The sequence below is a fragment of the Zootermopsis nevadensis genome, unplaced genomic scaffold (genome assembly GCF_977971745.1).
Source record: "Zootermopsis nevadensis isolate Lab colony 2312 unplaced genomic scaffold, Znev_1.0 Znev_ptg000027l, whole genome shotgun sequence".
NCBI lineage: Eukaryota > Metazoa > Arthropoda > Insecta > Blattodea > Termopsidae > Zootermopsis > Zootermopsis nevadensis.
The window spans coordinates 3058640-3079300 of NW_028259159.1; the positions used below are offsets into that span (position 1 = coordinate 3058640).

The following is a 20661-nucleotide window of genomic DNA, read 5'->3' on the forward strand; positions in this document are numbered from 1 at the left end:
TACATCGATTAGAAATAATTATGAGGAAATGTTTAGAAATTGAACTGAAGGAAAGGAAAGTTCAGGAGCTGTTCAGAACCCCCTGAAACCGTCCAGAGTGTGCCTGAACCCAAGGGCACCCACGTAGTCGGCGCCCATTCTTGGCAGAAAACCATAAAGTTCAATAAGTGGGAATCTAGACAGACCCAAGTGATTCTCCACAGTACTGTTTCAGCCAACATTCGCATATCAGCGATTTTAGAAAGCTAGTCGTGGACACCGGAACTCTTTATCGACTGTGGTTGCATGCTAGCTGGATCAGACGACTGGCAGGGCCCCAACGAACCAACCAGCGAAGGTCTAGGCAGAGCAACAGGCCGACAAAGACAGACTGTTTCATTGATGTTACCGTCGTCATCAGTGAACGCCCGCACCCCACGAACCTACAAACCCTGAACCATCTCGCACGCGCAAAGTCAGTTGAAGCGAGTAACAGCAAGCGATAGGAGACAGTTGAAACGCGAACACATTCCGTGCAACAGGCTGTAATACCTAAAAGCATGACAACACTCGGTGCTTAACGAAAAACAGTTCTGTTTCAGTGTTGTGGTAATGTAACTTGTGATTATTGTTGTTTGTTTTTGAAACTGTATTTATGTATTCTAAGACTTGGTAGTTGACATTAATTTTAATTACTATGTGAAGAGTTTATTTGGTGAACTGATGGACTGACTATTTACTTCCTGCATCGTCGCGTGGTACTCCATGACTTTCAAAAATAAACATATTGCAAGGTAAGTATACCCACAGTGCTAATTTCTTTACGAACAGGAACAGTGAATACCGCTTTAAAACAATAACAAAAACACTGAGATCTTGCTTATATTTTCTAATTCAAATGCTTGTGATATTCTTAATACTCATTTACCTTCAGCTCAAATTTAGATCTTATATTTCAGAGGGTTCCGTGCAAAAATTCAAACCAACCATATGATTCGAAAAAGCAAAATTATCTTACGTAGTGAATATAAATATTAAGAACGTTTCTAAAATGATTTACGACTATTTTGAACTGTTTCATAGTCTGTTAATGGACTCGTGTCCTCCTGAAATTTAGGGAAAATTTTCTGTTATCTTACTTAACATTTACTCTTTGGACGGATCATGGTAATTCGTGTGTTATTTAATGTTACTTTTTGAAACATGTAAACAATTTTTAACAATTTTATATACTTCCGCTTGAGTCACGTGGCGTTCCTATTACAGATTTTTATCATAGCTGAGAAAGAAAAAGGAAAGAAAAATAAATAAATAAAAAGTCATACAATATTTGAGTTTAATTAAATAGGTTAGGAAGTTGTCTGAATTCCAGTGATATTAACAGCTGCAGATGTTACATGCGCATTTAATTAAAATCACGTCAGATTTTTGTGTAAGCTCGTCTGTTTCATTTTACCTACAAGTGTTATTCACTTTGTTAGGGAATACTTCAACTTTTATACATATTTTACATATGTGTGTTTTTATCTGTAAAAACTATTGAACCATCGAATTTTATTCATTTGTTATATTTCGTAATATATTTGACCCGTTCCCATCCACAGTTTGTAAGTGATTGCATCGTACTTCAGTTGCGTTTTGTATTTTTTGTACTCGATTTTCTTCTATTAAAATCGATAGGTCGTTGCGAACGCGTATTCACACCTGCCTTCAGTCGAGGCCTAATTATGCTTCAGATCGCGTGTGTAACTCTTTGTGCTGATTGCTGCTGTGAAAAGTTCTGGTGAAAAGCGAGGACGCTTCAAATTCAGCGAAGAGTAATGTAGTTGACGGTTCTCATATTTTGTTCTTCTGATACAGTTCAGAATCGAAATGTCACTATTCTTTAGTCAAATGAGACGGAAAGATGATGATGAATTGTGAAGGGAAGATTGTGACACATGTAAAGGTAGTCACTTGGAGAAACCTCCTAAAACCCCAGAAAGGCTAGCAGGATAACGGCCGAGATTCGAACCCGGTACATTCCCAATACAACTTTAGTGTGTTACCCCTACATCACTATATCACCTTACTGTGGCTGATAGAGAAGGGGTTATGGAGTGATAGAATTATCATTGTGACTAGGAAAAACATCATATAATTTATGAAGTTAAACTAGAAGAATGTGTAAATCTCCTAGTACTGACTTAGCAAATGTGGAAGAGATTAGTATATTTACACTTTTCGCTTGAAATTTGCAACAATTTCTAAAGAAAATTATAACTTTTTGTTGTTAATGTACCTTCGTAGCTGCATATAATTATGAGGGTACAAGCTTAATAGCTGTTTTATTAATACAGTCTTCTGTACTGCTCAGACATTACAATGAGCATTACGGCCACTCGGCTTTGCCAGAAATTATCGCAATACTTTACACCAAATTTTTCACGAAGAAAATTTTAAAGGGCAACAGTGATGTCTAAAATGAGCGAAAATGTGTGTGTGTGTGTGTGTGTTTGTATGTGTATATATATATATAAAATCACTCAGTTTTATTGAAAAAGTTTTTATGCATGTCAAAAGCTTTCGTCAAAGGAATCATGGCGAAGAGACGTGACATGAAACAGAAGTCGTCTGACAGAATTTCCGATTGACAAAGTTGCTATAGATGGGCTAGAAGGGATTAGTCTGATTCGTATACAGTTATGGGCTCGACCATGCCGCTAACTCGCTTGGTCTATAGCTGTTATTATTTTCGTCCTTGCATGTGTTAATCCGTGGTTAACACCTTGAAACAGCGGGTGTTCTGCCCTCTTCCTATCTAGTGTAGTGCGTGTAATCAGCACGTCTCCGTCCACACTGTGTAACGTCTGGGTTACTGTGGGCCTATGGTTTTTATGTAACCCACGAATCGATCGTCTTAATAATATTTCGTGAAGAGTACACATTATGAAGCTCCTCATTATGTAATTTTCTCCAGCCTAAATTAACGCTTCCGTCTGCATCAAAGATCTGGCTTCACACCTGTACCGGTCTCATTCGCGTGAATGTCCTTTTCCAGAAATATTAGCTGTATTCATCGCCTGGTGTTGAAATGTTGAAATATGGAACGCCTTAGAATTAACTTTGAAGTCGAACTTGTTAGTAGACGTAAAAATAATATAGCGTAATTCAGGGGGTTCGGATTTTAACGTTGTATTCCACTATAACTCGTACACGCACACAAACAGGATCACATTTTCGACCATAGTCGAACATGGCAGCGAAAAAGCCATGTGCAAAGAAGCTTATGACTCGCATCAAGGTTATTCAGACACGGGCTGAAAAGCAGTGCGGCCATGAAAGCGTTTGACCATAATCCTATTACCACCAGAGGGATTAAACACAAGGCCAGTAATGTCGTCATTCATATCGTTTTGTGATAAAACTATGTCATAACTACCGTCTGATGAACATAACATTGACGAGTTCACAAATTGTTAGCCACACGGAGATGGAGATCAGAGTCAGAACTATTAGCTAATGGTCCGAGGTTCCTGATCTTACTTCAGGCCCTAACATTGGTCTAGCAAAGCAGAAGGCTCTCTGATGTCGACTATAGGCGTTTTTAATTTCATGTCAACACAAAAGAGTCTGTTGTGGAGCTTCTTTTGTGAGCCGTAATATTGGTTAGAAGGGATTTTGTACTAGAACGCTGGTAGAGGAAAATGAGGCCGCGCCGAATGAATCTTCTCTTCTGCCTGTTTAAATAGAGTTCATGCCTTCTGCCATCGTTCTGTTTTAACGTTTATTAAGGAAGACTTGACTTTGGCACAGATCTCAGAAATGTAAGATTCTCGTCGCATCATAAAATTAAATTCGGAATATAAAATTGATGATATATAGTTTACAGATTTCTTAACGTTCTATAAAACAAATGTGATCTATGTTGGAAGTAAAGTTAATTTAACAAGAGATTGTAGGAAGCACTTGTGACTCATGCGCTCAATTCTGCATGGACACGCCGTTAGAAAATACAGATTATGAGCAGTTGTAAAATAATTTAGTGTCCCATTCTGTGTATATTCTCAACTAGTTCAGCTTATCACTTGTCAGATCATACTTCAACGTTTCGCACCGTCGCCATGTTTGCACCTTCTAATAAAAGTGTTTAATTCATATTTCGTACTGTAGGCCTGTTCATGGTCTGTCTACAATATTTTGCATGTCTAGGTCTAGTGGTTCATGATATATCTCAAATAGCAGGAAATCTACAGACAAAAAATTGAATCTCTCCCACCTCAGAAGCGCACACAACCGCCAGCTTGGTATTACTAATGGCAGAAAATCCGACACGTGCATAAATATTAGATTAGCTTAACATCATGAAAAACTACGTAATTTTGTTGACAAGGGCGTGTTTCAGTTTCTGTTACTCTTTGTCTCCGTCATTGTCTGTGAACACAACAGTTGTGAGGAAGTTGGAACTTTCAGCTTGTGTTCCGGTGAATGTTGTGTTGTTGTTATTGTTAACGTAATTGTCATCTTCAGGCATTAAGGATGATAGGACTTATTGCTATATTACATATAATTTATTTTTTGTAGATACCTCAATTGCTTTGTAACAGTACATTAATTAGATCGAAGTTCGAGAATGCCTCTTTTGTGTGGAATAACCTCACATTTACTCTCTCTAAAAGAACAGGAAATGTGTAAGCCTTAAAGAAAAATTGCTAATCTGTCTCATCATGCATTTTTTAATTAGATTACACAATTGTGATTTCATTTTGGATTGTTTAAATTTTGGAACTCTATTCCAGACAACGATATGCTTTATTCCTGTTGATGTTTTAAGGACAAGACATATTTCATTATGGACAAATTTAGTATTTGTGTTCCTACAAGCAAAACAAATAAGATAATCTACCTGTAGAGTGAGCAGTGTGTTTAAGACAGTCCTTCAACTAGTACGCCATTGCCGCAAATGACAAATGTAGATTTTTTTGACATATTTAGCAAAGTCTGTGTCTTGTTGGAGGATATTTTCTCAATACCGGAACGTATTTCCATTTACTATTAGTTTGTTTATTTTTGTCTTGATTTGTTACTGTTTTATGCGTCTCGTTTATATTTATTAGTGTTTGCACGTGAGCCGGGATAGCTCAGTCAGTATAGTGACTAGCTACGGGCTGGACGGCTGGGGTTCGATCCCCGACGGGGGCAGAGGATTTTTCCTCTAGACTCTGCGTCCAGACCGGTTCTGGGGTCCACCCAGCCTCCTCTGCAATGGGTACCGGGGTCCTTTACCGGGGGTAAAGCCGGCCGGGGCGTGATGCTGATCACTCACCCCCATCTAGAGCCGAGGTCAAAAAAGGGAGGAGCTATACCTCCTCTCACCCCAAACGCCTACATAGCGTATAGTGGGACAAACTTTACTTTACTTTAGTGTTTGCACGCCACAGTCACTGTTATTGACAAGCACTTAAATGCATGAATTGAATTTAATCGAATTAACATTTTTCAGGAGAGCCATCATGATTCAGCTTTGTAAAATGGTCTGCTGACTGAACGGAAGAGTTTAGATACTTTGCAGAGGCGTTTTTTATACCAGCATCTCCAAAACTCTTCCGGGCCGAACACAGCATCGCCAATGAATATGTCTATTTATCCGAGTGCAAGGCAGTCACAGTATGAAGCTGAATACTCGATTCTACTGCTAATGTTAAGAATGTAGCTCTTCCTCTGTATCAAATATGCATATCTGTGGTGTGGTGATAGTCACAGGATAGCCTCACGTTTACCCTTATCTTAATTACCACACCTGGTTGTGATTGTAACCATGTGAACCCCGAAGCTTCGACATGTTTTTTCGAAAGAGGCTGGGATTGGAATCGATCTGTGTTGAGAATTTTTGCCATTGCTTTTAAAGCATCTGCACCAGAAATAAAGTCACTAAAGGTTTTCTGAGTCTTACAACAAACAAAATTCCGGGCTCAAACATCCTTATCAATTTCCATATAGTATAACTTAGAGTTTCCGGGATAATATTAATAATTTTATATTTGTTTTCGCAGAACATTTTGGAATTAAGTATGTCGTCTTCCTATACCAGTTCTTAAAGTTACCCCACATCGATGTATTATCCAACTAAACACTTACTTCTTGTTCATGAAGAAATACTTTGAAACTACCATTTGAATTGCAGTAGTTATCTTTGTCCCACAGTACACGGAATAATTTGTCCTAAAATTTCACATTTATAAAATCGATATTATATGAAAGTTTCTTATATAGATCAATAGCATTTATAATTTTGATTTCAATTACTATATACAACGGCGAAGTAAGCAAAGACTCCTCACGACAGGACACATTTGAATATAAATAGCCGCATTTATTATGACACTGAACGGAGAAATCTACATTACATTTAAATAACTCTCGTTGTGCGGCACATTAAAGCATAGAATAATAAGATAATGGATTTGAATACTTCAATTGTTGTAAGGCTAGCGCAGAAAATGTTATTATGACAACCAATAAATGACACAGGCGCTGTGTTCCCATGATGACTGTCATTCAGCTGGGTCTAGACAATGTCGGATGCAACACGTGGTATTGCTTTAGAACATCCAGCTGCTAATCGAATTTTATCTAAAGCGCACGCTGTCTGACTGACTGCTGTGTCCTATACAATGCAAGCATTGATCGTAAGAGACGTATGCCACTATTGACTTAAGTGCCGAAAATACTGTCATGTCTAAATAAGGATGGCAAAGAGTACTGAAATGAAATGCGCATGTTTTTAAATAGAAGGACGCAAAGTGAAAGAGAAGATTACAGAATGAAATAAAAAGAGAGAACAAACATGGAAAGTAACGACACGTTTGACTCAAATATATCGATTCGGCCGTAGATTTGTTGATTGTATATTATTTAACGAAGCTCTTTCAATTGTAGATGCCTAGAAAGAAACGAAGAGGTTAGAATGGCGAGTACGAAAGGATTTGTAAGAAGGCAGTCGTAGTCTGCTTTGAAGTTCTGGAACGGCATTCGACCAGACAGACTGAGGAAGGAATTCGTTTGGAGGCTTTACCTAAGAAGAAAATCTCTGAGTTCTACAAATTCTGGCTGTTTTAAAAGAAATGCGAATGGAAAAACTTTTGTGCTTCATGTATAATGGTTTTTGGTTTGAATCGCTGAAAATAGAAAGTCTACACAGTTCCAACAAAAAGCGACATTTATTCAGTTTTTGATTGCACTTCTGTTTTTGAAACATCGCGTGTCTGTTATGGAGCACATCTCGATGCTTTATCTGTAGAGTTTCGTTTATAAACTGAATCGCGAAAGCATAGTATGTATTTTATGATTTAAGGGACAGAGAATGTTTATTTCACGATCAGTGAACGGTTTCAAGTAAAGAAAGGTTTATAAATTTTGTAACAATTTAGAGAGATCGCACGTATAAGACAGGCATTGGCTTTAAAGTAACAGTGCATAATCATTATTCCGAATCTTTGATTTGCAGAAAAAATCACGCACATACATACAGAATGCTGTAAAGTGAGGTTTATTTATCGAAATTGGGCATTTATGTAAGTACTACGTCTTGTAAGTTATAAAACGCGGAAAACCAACTAATTGCAATTGGCACTCTGCGCAATATGAAAGGGATTTAATAAATGTTGTTAAACGGAATAGCCGAGGCTCGATTCCTCGCAACAGGAGGAATTGTTCCTCTTTGCTACCACAACCACACTCAACTGTAAGCCCCCGTCCCAGTCTCAGCTTCCTATCTGGTGATTACAGCAGATAAGGAAATCAGGGCGTCAAAAAAACCAGTCAGCACCACCTGGTGACACGTCTATATAACTTGCGCTTTTATCCAATGTAAACCTTATGACGTGACGCTTAGAAAGCAAAGACAACTTAATCTTTTTCCAGTGCATGAGTGAAGTTCAGATTAAGCAGTAAAGCACCTGGACTCGAACCCAAAATCTCGGATGTCAGTTGTTTCTCAGCAAGACGCCTCTAACGGTTAATTCTGTGCCATTTAAGAAATTCGGCCACATACACGGACTTCGTCATATAGACAGCGCAGCCCGCGTGTCCTGTGATATGAACGTTGTTCTTTCTTTAAAATTTGTCTTAAATTCATTTTGAAAACGAAAAAAATGATTTATTTTTAACATATTAATCAAGTAGTTTATTATGAGATTGAACTAATACTTAGCCACGACTGTACTTCGAGAAATTTCTCAATGCCTTGTGGTTGATTCCACTTCATGGTTTCCATAACAGAGAATAATTATATTTCGCGTTGATAAGCTTATTTGTGTTGTCGCCAGTTTCAAACTTTGAAATTTAACATTGATATCTAGCCTCCCACTAAAAATACACCAACTTTGTACGAACTCGATTGCAGAAGCAGAAGTACGGTGTTTACTTCCATTAATAATTCTGCATCTGTAACACAATAGGTGATGAATACAGTAGGTGAGATTTCAGACTCTCACGGCTTCTACTATGAAGATGGCTGTCTTCTGGGATGTTGCGTCATGTATTTTGGTCAAAACAATGATTCACATAAATAATACATTTCGCGCGGTCACCATGTTGTGATTTCAAGTTCTAAAGTAATTGTTTCGATGCAAATTTCTTTCATTTTAACATGTTTTATCGCACGAAACTTAAAACTATATATTGAGTTGTATTACTATCTGTCCCACCTCAGACGTTATCAAGGCCGGCATGCTGATACAGAGTTTAGGTTTCGTCCGAATCCCTTCAGTTGATTTAAAGGTTATTTTTCAGAGGGACGGGGAGCTTGTTACAACCACAAGACTCCTTCGTCTTAGAAAGAAATATATGTTAAAATTCCTTATCCTCTTTCTTCCTTTATATATCTCTTTTCTTTCGTCTGTATCCTTCTATTCTTTTTCTTTTATTACCTTATCAACCCTGTTATTTCACCTTTTTCATTACCCAAGCAGTTCTTTTAATTGCTGCCTAATGTCAGCAGCATAGATTATTTTGCCGTTCGGTGTCATTATTGGGAACGTTTTAAGCCGCTGGGAGCGCATGACGACAGCCATAAACGGCGCTCTATTACACAGGTCTGTTCCCAGACTTCTGCTTTTCACTTCAGTCGCACTCATCCTACAGCCAGGATGAATACCTTGAACACAAGCAGTTAATTCAGCGTCGTCTGGCATGAAAATTCCCGGTAGGCAGCACGAAAGAGCAGTTAATTCAGCGTCCCAAAGCTAATGTTTCCTGTAATCTCTTGAAGAATTTTTAGATGCATAGACGTCACCATTCTTCTTTTGTTCAATTGTTTCTTCTTCTGTACTTTATTTGTTGCATTTCTCTTCTTTTTGGTTTATGGCTGGATTAAATCGCTAGCTACTTCTAGCGTAAAGATTTTTAATCTGTATTCAGACAAGCGGTTTGACTCCGTGGATGGAATATCAGGCTATTGCATCACGTCTCAGTTTCATCGGGCAACAGGGGAAATGTTTACAGACATCCATGCACTCAGTGAATTGAAACCGACAATTTAAGTGATCTTATTAGACCGTATTTGCCTGAGCCACCAACTGAATAGTAGACAAAACCGTTATCTATTCTAAATACAAAGACGTTCTCTACTTTCAAACAAATGACTGTTTCTTTGTAAGAGCGTAACGCCTGCACAAAATCTTAACGTCTACTTGCACATCAGGCACGTCGGAGAAGTTGCCGCCTGAACACGGCGCTTGTACTCTTCCCGTGAGGATATTTCGTGCGACTAGTCGTTATGACTGATATGTAGGTTATTTAACAACACTTTATCAGCTGTGGAGATTATATAACGTCGAATGACTCTTGACGATGATAATTAAACTAGAGAAACGGATTGCTTGATTCATAGCAGATTTCATATCTAACGGATTACTTCGCGTATCGGAAGACATTAAACATGGTCGAGGTATATGCACTGAGTCACATTCATATGTTTAGTCTTCGTAACATAGTGTACCTTGTTATGGTATAGTGGCATATAATTTATTATATTCAGTCACATTGAATTTGAAATAGCCTGTGTGAAGCTATTGATTGTTCATTCTGCAGGTCTATTACACCACCAGAATTTATTATAATTTAATCATTTATTTTGGGTTGTTTAAATACGCCTTATCAACTACATAGTTTATGTCTTCGTGTGCGAGGGCAACGATAGCGAAAATACGACAATTTCGTTTGATGATGAACTTGGGAAGAGGTACATTCAGAAAATGACTTATTATTATTCACTTCGAAAACTGATACCAACACGCCTATATTATAAAATATGTGGAGTTCAAGATACATACCAACCCTTGCTATACGGATGTGAAATGTCTCTTATTCTGAGAGACGAACGTAAATTTCATGAGTTTGAAAGCATGAAAGCACATGCACGTAAGAAATATATCATATATAAATATTATAGAATAGTATGTGTCATATAATATTGTAGGTTAGCGGTCTGATAATTAAATAAAAGTGTCAGTTTGAGCATTTACAGTATTGCGAAGTCTTTCCAAATACACGTGTTTAGTAACAACGCTGTGCTAGTCTTTGAGGTAGTAAGGAAGCGCTGAAGTAGCCCGTCTTGATGACGGCATCCAAGACGAGCTGTTTGATGCACTGCGCACTGAGTTAACTCGCCAGTTGATCTCTTATTTCGTGTAGAAGATGTGACCCAGCGATAAAATCTGATGTTACTGAAGCAAGTCCGATTGGAAATGTCAGTCGGTAATCTTCGTGTCGTGTGTTTGCAAGTTGTATAAAGCTGGTACAGTGCTTGACAGGTCATATGAGAGTCGTTTCCGGAGTGTAGTATCCTAGCAACTCCGATCTAGAATACAAACAGTAAACCGTCTAATAGAATTGGCCGGTATATCGTAAATTTTTTTCCCCGCTCAAAATATCTTCACAGAATTACATTTCATTTTTCAAATTAATGCCGCAAATTTATCACAACTTTTTATAGAGATCATCTACATTTGTTGCCCTCTTGGCCTAAGTAATTTATTTCGACTTTCGCCCAGTCATATTGTATGTTTAATATAATTAGTGATATGTACAGACAAACAGTTTAATTTTTATTAAATTATTTGTCATTTCTAATATAACAGCCTACAAAATTGGTTTCTGTACTCGCATATAAACGTGTTTTCCACGGGTTTAACCATCTTTCGCAAGAAGTTAACAGTGACTTTGTCGTGGTTCAAACTAGCAAACAAGCCGTTTTCACTGAAAGTGAAGTTGTTTACCAGTGCAACTGATGTGTACTTCCCGCAGTTTGAGACAAAGATTCAACTTATAATACAATGCGGGCTTTGAGAACCGCAGAAACACAGCAGCATTTCATTTTACATTTCTCTGGTGTTCTGCTGAGTTCACAGTTAACTTATGAGTGCAAATGACTTGAATGTTATATTTGCATGGCGAAAAAATAAACGATGACTGGAATATTCTCGTTATTTCTCTCTTCGACGCTTACTATACACTACACGTAGTAACATTTAAAGGAATATAACGTTCTGATAATGCTACTTAAATTGTTGGGTGCTAAGGCCTATATTTACACTCAGTTTGTGTTAAAAATCACTTAAAATTGCATATAAATTTGTAGTTTGCTGTTTCTGACGATAGCGTCTAATAAGCGCGTCAACTGTTAGGACACCAAAACTCATCAGTTTCGGAAGGGAGTAATACGATTTGCATCGGTCATCTATAATCCAATACTCTTCCCAGTATTCATGAAGATTACAGAGGTCGTAAAATTCTTTTAAACATAGTAAAGTCGTAGTGTGACATAAAACAGACCCAACAGTACACTGTGTGTGTGGGAAAGATTTTGAGGTGAGTTTGGAATTACAACCAGCAGCAGCCATTTTGTGTACCGTAGTATTTAAATGCCCATCTAATAACGTTTTGGTGTTTGTTGTTTTTGGAATTCATATCTTCCCACGTTTTTAGACTACATTTATGATACATTCTTACATTTTCACTGAACACGACCAGTTACTTAAGTAAATAACCAACTCTGCTCGCCAGTCTCCACTTCGGATACGTTAGCTTTGACGTGATGCGACCGATGTGACGGCTATATTGCAAACAGGTTGGTTCACGCCTGCTATCAAACTACACGTGATGTGCTAAGCGAAGTGCTTCCCAAGTATATGTGAACTGAGATCTGTATTCGTGTTAACTGTATGGCTGGTTGGTTGGTTTTTGACTGACTAATAGACATGTTTAAACTCTATTTAACTGTGCTGGTTGTCTATTCGTTGCTTCTATATTCAGCGAACCGAACCGAACTTCAGTTAAGCTTTTCTTACTTAAACTAAATTATATCACAGTAATTTACCCTACACTGCATGCAGTAGTTAACTGAAGCGATTTAGGCTAATATTCCGGAGATATGTTTCCAATCTCGGCCAAATTCTGATGAGAGCTTTCATGTGGTTTGTTTCAGGTAAATATTTGGACAATACTTTTGAAATAGTTATTACCACCTCCTTGCAGATCCTTCAGTACTTACCAGATCGTGTTTACTTTATAAATGAATACGACGCTGTATAAATTCTTGTGTGCTGAGGCAGTGTTGTTAAATGAACTACGAATCAATCAGCGAGCTGACTGGCGTATCGACATTGCTACAGACTTGTGCTCGGAAGATATCTGGTTTGAATCTCGACAGCATTACCGGCTATTCTGATTTCTCTTGTGTGATTGTCCTCGGACAATGAACGTGAATGCTAAGATAGCCTCCACGACCTCTGTTTTCTTAACCCTTAGCTATTCACCATTCTTTTTAATCCTCGTGTCTCTTTTGACGCTATAGCGAACTTGGGAATCAGTTCCAGCGGCTTCCGAACCTTTGTGTGGAAACTACTGCTATAGTCCAACACGAGAGCGACATTTTTTGTTCTTGCCTGATATCGACCCGATTTGGCCGAGGCCTTCTCATCTGCAAGGATAAGTAGCATATATGGTTTCCTGCTACGGTATACTGCCTACTTAACCTGGTCACTGGATTGGAAAACGAAGCTTACCTTGCGTGTTGCATGAATAATGCGTTTCTGTTGGTTGTTGGAAAGAAGCAGAGGAGTTACGTAGTGACGAGCACTGCGATTAATGGCTTCGGCGTGAAAACTGAAATTTGTAGGCATCTGTTTTATTAGACTTCAACTTGAAGATTGGAAATTATAGTAGTTTATTTTTCTTATTTTAACTTGAGAATGAGAATGTAAAATAGTAGTGGTTCTCTTTGTTCAGACTAAAAATTGAAACTTGGTTGTCATATGTTTTCATACACTGTAGACTGAAGATTGAATCTCGTAGTTGTCTAGTTTTCTTAGCAGGAGCCTGAAAACTGAAGCTTGTAGTAGCAATCTGTCCTGTTGTATGCTTCTGAAAATAGGAAGAAAGTATTTTACAGTAAACCGTGGATTAAGTAGAGGTCCGTCTTAGTCGGAACCAATAGAAAATTGTCTTTTATGCGGATATTGTCTAAAGCGGAAACGGAAAGGAAATTGTTTACCGTCCATACAACCTTGTTCCTGACTGTGTGTCCTATAATAAATAAGAAATCCAGATGTTTGCCTGTTAGTGTAACCAATTGGAATAAATTATAGGAAGACGAGTAGTTGTAAATATTAATGTCAAATATGGCATTTAGTGTGACGACGCCTTATTAATAAAACTGATGGAATTCAGTTTGGGAATAATTTAAAGTAGGAGTTACACTATGCATTTATGTACCAGATGCAACTCCCTCAGACTTTGGTTTCGACTTGACACCAAATTTTACTGAAGTCCGTATGTCTGTTCTAGAGATGAAACAAGCAGTTGGACAGACAGGAGGTCGTAATACATTTTAATTATGTGTTTATTTTACGGTATACGTGTAAAGAAAAAAGGGCTTAGACCACTTTTGTGCTTAATGCAACACTTTACTCCACCCACTAAATGATAGGCCCCTGAACCTCTTGAAGTGAACAGTTTACGCGCACACGAAAACACGTGCATATGCCCACACCTACATTAACCGGGAAGGAATTTTCTAGCGGGTGTGCATAGCTCGTGAGGGACCGCTGTCCGAGACTGTACTTATGCCAGTATTTTCTCAGTGTCTCCTTCAACTTTCCACGCCCGAGATAAATAAAAGAAGGCGTCCGACGAAATAGGGGCGAGGGTAAACTGGATGGGTAAAAAGTAATTTTACCTATTAACTGGATAATAAATAGGTTGACTACTTGTTAAGTGATAAGCAGTATGAATTGACGACTAGAGCCTGATGTTGGTGTTCTGGGTAGTAACGCCGAATGGACCTGTATACAGGCACCATCGTTTCGGAAGAACATACTATATCCATCTTCAGGGTCGAATATTTCAATCTCTCTAACAAAGTTGTTGTTAGAATTCCTCATTTGTTCCCAGGGTACTACATTTCCCTCTCATGTCATCCTCGTTCATTTGATTATTTCAGTAATATCTGGTACAAGTAATGGAACTATTTATTATGCAGTTTTTTCTAACCACCCGTTACTTCGTTAGTTTAGGACCAGATATTCTACGAAACACCTTGTTCTGAAACACTCTTAATCTGTGTTCTTCCCTTAACATGAAAGTCTAAGTTGGACACCCATACAAAACTAAATTTAACTTATGTTTTAATATTTCCGTTTTCAGATAGGTGACGGGAAGACAAAACATCTCGAACTGGTAGCAAGCGTCTTCCGAATTCAGTCCGCGTTTTTACTGCATCGACGGGAAGGGTCTGCATAACCGGCTCGTAGATTCGATACAGAATCGGCCCACTCGGGAAAGTTAGCTCGGTTTGTTTTTGTGAAGTGTTCGTCTGCGTTCTCTGTCGGAGCACCAGCTGTTCCGTCCACGCACGTCTGTGCCCTTCCTCGTGTAGTCCGTCCACGCCAATGTTTCAGCCTTTAAGGATTGTGCTGCTGGGCTATTTTTACTTTCCTGTTAAACTTGTGTAATATCCTCTCGTCTCATTCAGTGCTAAGGAACCTCTTTAGTTAATACATAATCTTTCATTAATTAAATAACATACTGGCACATCGTGAAGTGCCCTAAGTTATCTTAAAACAGCACTTTAATTTTAATTGAACACCCTTCTTAAGACCGATCAGAACTTGTCAATAAATTGACTTTCGTTAAAAATTTAATGTTACAAAAAGATGAAGACCGCTTTGCTGCTGATAAACTTGGATGTTGTCTCAAACTGTTCAGCTCTTCTTGTTATCGTAAGTTGCCTAAGAGCGAAGAAATCTTGGAGAGGGATTTCTTTTGTTTCTGTTACGAACACAGCCTGAACGTAAAACCCTAGAAATAATATTAAAGTGGAGTGGCTCCATTCTACAGGGAACAACAACTTTTACTTCTATCAGCGTTCTGATGTTTACAGTCCTCCTTATTTTTGTTTCCTGTGTAAACTGCCGCTCGGTAGATGAGGGAGGCATTTGAAGGTACTAGCACACAAACCTCTTTCTTTGCTTTTCCAGAGTAACAGTGATTTTTAGTTCACTTTCGTAATTTATAAAGAAATACTTTCATGGGTCCCATTATGTCCTTATCCCTGTGGTTTTCAAATCGATAGACGGGTTTTCATGGACCCTGGCTTAAAAAAGAAGCGTCTACAGACATCCACGTTTTAATTTCTTTAAAATACTAAAATGGAGGCCGTGTATATTTCTGAAGTGACAGCGCCTCTGTTAGCGTGTTGCCTAGTGTTTCTAAAAATTTTCATTGCAAAAATTCTTAAAAATGCAGATTTGTTAAAGCAGCATTTCGTTTTGTAGAATAAATGTAAAAGAGCTTGGCAGAAGATGATTGTAGCTAATGAGACGTTAGTGATTTTTATGTGGATATAGGTCATAAACATACCTACATATTGTACATAAAATATTTCAATAGGCGCTTTCGCAACTCTGCGGAGCGCTTATTGAAATAGACCGCCCTTCCGTTCGCACGCCCGACTCTATAGATGAGAAACGGCTGAACAGATTTTTATTAAATTTTATATTGAGGAGTTTAACGAAAAATTGTCGAATTATTTCTTTTTCGATTAAACCGGAACATTTTAAGTAATCTTGCTTCTTTTTTAACTAATTGATCTTCGTAATTTAGACGCGTTGTTCTTTCCTTAAAGCAGGAAGTTAAATTTAATTCAGGAGTTCTGGCTGCCAGGAGCACGTCAGAGCCACGTCTATCATAATTACTAGCTTATTAAATGTGTTAATACAATTACTCACTTTGTTTTAAATAGTCAGCTCTTAGTTACTCACTTTCGAAGTAGAAAAAACGCGACTGTTTCCTGGGTGAAACAACTTCATAACCGCAGAAGAAATTATCATGCAGTTTTTGTACTGGAGAATTGCACTAAAATTTGTCGAAATATTCCCGTTTTGATTAAGACTGGACAATAATAACGCATTTCTGCGCGCATCTCGAGCGCAACTTGTTAAAATATTTGTCGTAGCTAAAATGTATTTTAACAAAAGTTACGTTGAAAAGTAAAACATTTTAATGTCAGATCACTTTTCCACATGCCTTTCGGTTATCGAGATAAATAAGAAATGAGATTTGTATGCTTTCATCTCATAACTCTAGAGTACCATTAGACTGATTTTGTTCAAAATTTATATCGAATGTCCTTGTTTGTCCGCCTTGCTTCTTTTCAATAGAGAATTCATAAACCGAAAAAGGAAAGGTAACATCAGAGCGAACGCGTCAGAATTGTTACGTCACGCGCACATTTCATAACTTGTACATACATCATACATGTTTATTACGTTCCATGGATCGATTAGTTACTCAGGTGACAGTAGGATGTGTGTATCAGTCGTTAGAAACACTTTTACGCAGAATGAAATTCGCAAGGTTTCATTACGACCCTGGGCTCAGGGACTTAACGGGGAAGATAGAGAGTTAACTGTGTGCAGGGTCGTTCATGTCCGACACAACTTAGTTCTGATCGATAAGTACAGAAGGGGAATGGGCGATTTTCTATTTACGTTGTTTTGATGTACGTTGCCGTCCTTGGATTGTATCCTCTGCGAAAAACAAGGAATTTTCCTTCTCTGACAACATGCAAACCGTGGACTCACGACCTGGGAAACTGTGTCTGAGGTGTTGCTAGTTTTATTTGACTTACTAACTACAGACTTTGTTGCCTGAGTCACTCAACTTACCTTAGAGTCCGTATAGGACTCTTCCTAACGTTTTGTTAACTCTGCAAAGATAACGTCTCGTTTAATTTCTACCAAAGTCTGAACAAAATATGAACCTTAATATAAAAAATGGCTCATCAAATATTTTTTACTATAAAATATTGTGTAATGTTAATGCGAGATCCCCTGAAGACTTCTAACTACAGCCGAAACATATAAAGAATGATGTCATGTGAGAAGTTATAATTGATGACAGTAAGTTGAACGTTGAATAAATGATGAAACGACAATGGACGCCAAATATTAAAATAATAATTTAAACTCGGCAATAATGAATGAGATCATCTCCAAGGAACACAAAATGATATGATATATACATGTACATACAAGACAAGAATTATTAATTATTATGATTCTAAAAACTCTGTACGTTTCCACACTTTCCAATAGAGGACCACATTAAGTAGTATGTTTAGATATTGAGCAGGGACGCATGACAGCTTCGCGGGCCGCGATTTTATTTTGTTTTCATAATGCTGTCTGTAGAACTGTCTTCCTTTCTTGCTTTCATTTCATTTCGTCGGAGCTACTTCTAACCCGGCGTCAGAGCGGCCTTTCGCCCGCTGATGTAAGCGCTCGCACGGGCTTCAGGTCATTCATTCTGATGATTTATGATGATAGGTTGCATTGTTGCTATTGCGACACGTCGTGGACGTCAGATAATTTGTCTGCATTCTGCATTGTGTCAGTGTAATGATTGTAAATCATTACAGAGGTGGGCGTCTGCTATAGAAGTAACTCTGATCTCTTTTTTTATTTTTTTGAGGAAATGGTGGCTAAATTGAATGCCTGTCAGCCGGTTACCCTCAGTAAGCATGTTCTGAAAAGAACAAGTTGATTGATTATATTTTGTTGCTTTACACTGGCATATCATGACGATTAACAATGAGATGTGAGCGTTTACGTTGTGTTACTTACGGCATTATTCAAGTATTCACTCATGTTTCCTTAGTCAAATCTGTTTCTTTCACAATGCAGTCAGGAGTTGTTGTTTCCAGAATAGCTCAGGTTATAACTGATGCCCTGACTCTCTTACAATAGGGCCCACAAACACCAGATCTCAAAACTGGAACAAATTATGGTGTGACGTAATTCAATCCCTATCATTAAAGTTGGAATATGCAAGGTTAATATAATTTTAATCCCCTCAGGGACCCACATTAGTGGGTATGGGGACTGGCACCCTCAAGGTACCCGAGCTATCTGGTGCCTGGGAGTATAGCTGGGCCATTCTGTATAAGCAACTTGTTACGAAATGAGATGAAGCAACTTCCGGATGGACTTATTCACGGGCGACTGGCAAACAGATTGTCTGCGAATGAGGAAGAATGGAAGAAGCTTTTGAAGAAGTCCAGGGCCCACACAGGGCTGTAGAGTCAATGATGTTGTTGATGATGATATCATTTTAATATTATCCTCATGTTGTTTTCCGAAATTGTCTAATATGTCTGTAGCATTCTGAACACCTTATCTTAACTGCAATAGTAATTACAGCGGCCTGTTACATCTGGGAATTTCATTTCATACAAAATCCTCCATTACAAGCCCAGTTCATTACGCCGACAGCATTAAGCGTATTGAGTTTAGAGTGAATGAAGTTTCTACAGTCAACAAAATCGACTATGTTTCAGAACATGTAAGAGGTAGCTCTTCGGAATTGGTTTTGAAAGAGTGCAGAAGCTAACAGGAAAACGTTAATTCAGTTATTTAAAACTGAGGTGGCTATCTGACAATATTTGAGTGCGTTTTGGTCTCTCCGTACGCAAAGTAGTTAATCGAGGTAGCATCAGGCCCAAGTATTAAATAAGTGGAAGGAATGTTCAAGGTATCAGTAACCTAATAATGTGGCGTGGAAAACATTTGGAGTTAAGAGACTTAAACAGAGTTGAAAATTGGTGAAATTATACAAGGACAAATTTTTCCTGTACGTCATTTTTGCCCTGAGTTCAATTCTTCCAAGAAGCTGTATGATTTTTGTTACCAGGTACCATTAAACAGACTGCCTTTTTTGTAAGTGTATGTATGGGCTGTCGATGCATTACATTTTCAGTCTTAGTGATTCCCACAAGAGCTATTGCAATTTATTTCGAATAAGAGACAAGAAGAGACCAGTAAGAATGAGGGAAGATCCCACCATAGAAACGACAACATTCCATTGAGTTACCAAGGCAATAGCGAGACTTGAAAGCTATCCCTTACTTTATACGAGAAACGGGGTACTTAAATGTAATCTACATATAACAGCTGAGGTTTAAAGTGTGACATAAACATAGGGAAATATAAAAGAAGGAACTGCTATCTTTTGATCCATCCAATTTTTATATTGGCGTCCAAAGTTTCAGTAGGCCCAACCACTAACAAATAACTCTTTATCGGATAAAATGGTGAATCGGTTTAATAAAACCAACATCATAGAATTACAGTCCTCGTACAACATTGATCTTGTTTTAGAGTAAAAAGATTACAGAGATACGACACTAAACAGAAACGCGATATCCATTGCTGTTAACAGAATAATATGATAGATATCACAGTGTTATCACTGACTTTCACTGATAGTTACAGATAATAAAGCGTGCAGAGCCATAGATCCTACATATGTTCATATTCCATTGATTCTAGCTCTCTTCTATCTGTAACTTTAGAGAACTGTTCACACTATTTGTAAAACTCCCGAAGCCAATGAAATTCTATTTCCGACCACTACATTAACTGTTTTGTATAGTTGATGTTTCCTTGTAATTAAAAAATTCATATCGCATGTAATGATAAATTTGGGTAGAGCCATCAATGATGAAGATTTCCGGACAGAGATTACAACTCGGATCCTTCCTATGGTAACAAATGCTACGACGTTAGGACAAATTTGTTTAATTCAGAGAAAAATATGAATTAATGGAACAGCCTACACAGTGTTCTTAAAGGATTCTGCAGACAATAATCCTGATATGTTTTCCAATGCATCATCAGTAGCATCACTGTCATAATCATCACTCTGACCAGCTTCGCTCACAAGAATTCAAACTCTTCCTTCCATCTGGACAGTGCACAGGTTATTTATTACAAGCTACTTGCTTGCTTATAAAACAGAAGCCAACAAAAACCCTAAGTGAAATTTTAATATTTGCTCCGCGCAGCGGTTGGTAGTAGTGTTAGAAGCGAAGAGAAGCATCTCAACAGTAGGTGTTGATGGTGACAGGAGGTTGTGAAGTGATGGTAAAACGAGAAGGAATGAAAAAGGAAAGAGATCATAAAACAAGGCTGTAACAAAAAAGAACGAAACAGTAAACAATTGAAACAGATGAAGTAAACGGAATTTCGTGTCCTGCAAAGACTCCCGCTGTTTAAACTACCCACCATTGTTGACATCTTCCTCTCTGCCAGCCTTCATTGTTACTGAGATATTAAAAGCTTAAAAATGGTGAATACAAAACAC

The 20661-nt window shown here is 38.0% G+C and overlaps 1 protein-coding gene across 3 annotated transcripts in view; it reads left to right on the top strand.

Moving 5' to 3' along the window:
- Positions 1-225: 225 nt before the first annotated feature.
- Rph (Rabphilin) overlaps positions 226-20661 on the top strand; it is a 54729-nt gene continuing 34293 nt past the window's right edge. The window contains exon 1 of one of the 3 annotated variants that reach the window (XM_022063140.2): positions 226-773. The gene's annotated coding sequence lies outside the window, so the exon portion shown is untranslated. The remainder of the gene's footprint in view (positions 774-20661) is intronic. The other 2 variants (XM_022063137.2, XM_022063136.2) reach the window with 2 other exon arrangements.